This window comes from Jaculus jaculus, chromosome 6 (genome assembly GCF_020740685.1).
Source record: "Jaculus jaculus isolate mJacJac1 chromosome 6, mJacJac1.mat.Y.cur, whole genome shotgun sequence".
Classification (NCBI taxonomy): domain Eukaryota; kingdom Metazoa; phylum Chordata; class Mammalia; order Rodentia; family Dipodidae; genus Jaculus; species Jaculus jaculus.
This window is the reverse complement of record NC_059107.1, coordinates 82,146,470-82,148,342: the sequence shown is the minus strand read 5'-3', so window position 1 is coordinate 82,148,342 and position 1,873 is coordinate 82,146,470.

Here is a 1,873-nt window from a genome sequence, read left to right as displayed (position 1 = left end):
GGCCAGGCCTAGAAGCAGTCTTACTTTATTTCTATTCTCTTGCCTACCAAATAGGTACATAACCCCACTTCTATGGTGAAGGAACAGGGAAATGGAGTTTTACTGTCCGCAAGAGAAGTGAAATAACATGCAAGGGCACAGCGATGTCTTAGCCTTCATTGTGTTTCAGAAAGACCATGAAAGAAGATAGAGACTGGGTAAAACAGGTTCTTTCCTCTACTGTATTTTTCCCTTCAAAATTGTGGTTGTACTGACCAAAATATTCCAGTTTAACTAGTTAGGACCAAGATATCATTATTACTCTCAATCTGTGTCAAATAGCTCTTCCTTGTCTATCCAATAACATTTTACTAAAATTCATCTGCTTAACCCTTTGGGGCTTCAGAACTACCAATTTGCTATGTATTTCCTAATTGTATATGTCACTCAAGTTGCTTCTGACATCATGTTCTCTGGGCCATTTCTTTACCATTCTCAGACATTTATTTTTAAATGCATATTATAATAAGTTGGACATTTATATTTAAATACAATTCTTTTCAGGGTTGAATGTTGAATTTTTCACTACCAAATCCAGATTCAAGTCTTAATCCCCAACAACTAAGTGTAAATGAGGTCATTAGCGTGAGCCTAATCCAATCTGATGTGTTTTCTAAACTGAGATGGGTCAAAGACACATATAACATAAAGGCCACATGAGGATGCTGCTAAAAGGTGGCCATTCTGCACAACGGAAAAAGGCCTCGAGAGAAACTCAAACCGCCAACACTTTAGTCTTAGAATTTTAACCTCCAAACTGATGAATTCTGCTTGAATAACTCAGTTTGTGGCTCTTTGTTATAGAAGTTAAGAAAATAATTTTGAAGTTTGGCTTCTAGGTTCAAATTTCTACTCAACACAGGCTCCCCAATTCATGCTGTGACTATGAGCCCACTCTACATTCTCTGCTGTGCTGAGCACACCTACACAGAGTCCCTTCCCTATGGGGGAAAACCAGACAGGTTCGGACCAAATAAATCCTGAAGGTACTCTAGAATGCTCCCAGCCACTGTTACATTAGTAGTACAAGGTACATTGTGTCAAAACTTTTGTCTGAAATGTGTAGGAATTTTAATAAAAATTTGCAAATGAATGAAATAGGTTTGAAATATTCCTTTTTCCTGCAAACACAGCAGTAACTTCTAGCTAATTTCTTAATGTGGGATGATCATCCCTTGATTCCTACAACTCATGGGGCATTGCTGGGTGTCCTGTCCAAGAGTAAACTTTGTTTCTCCTTTAGCAGGTTCAAGCAAAGTCAGCACCTTTCACACCTCACCTAGCATATATTCGAATTTTTCCCAAGCCTTTGTGCCATTTAAAATTAAAATTATTAGGTACCTTCCCAAGACTACAACTGACTAGGAAAGAAGATAGGTTTCCTCCCACAGTTAAAAAATGCCTTCTCTCAACTCCTGTAGTATCATAAGATTATTTTGTCACCTTAACCTATTCTTTCACAGTAAAATCTTTACAAAAATAATAGTTGAAATTAATATGATCTGAGGTTTGAGACCACCCAGTTTGATTTTTGGCCAAACTCCAATTTAGTCATCCACATACACTACACAGACTACTGCCTCCAGGAAGCTTGTCCTTCTTTGTTCTCCTGGCTTCGCATCATCTTCTGCTAGCACAAGGCATGCTCAAGGTCCTGTGTCTGCTGAAGCACTTATGACCCAGTCCCTCCAATTCTCAGCTTGCTTCCTCTGCTAAAAGGTAGAGGCTATAACTGTATGCAAAGCAACCTCTGCAAATTAATTAATTAATTAAAATCAATTAAACATTGATTTTGACCCTTAAATTTATATATTATTATTACTACAAACCTGCC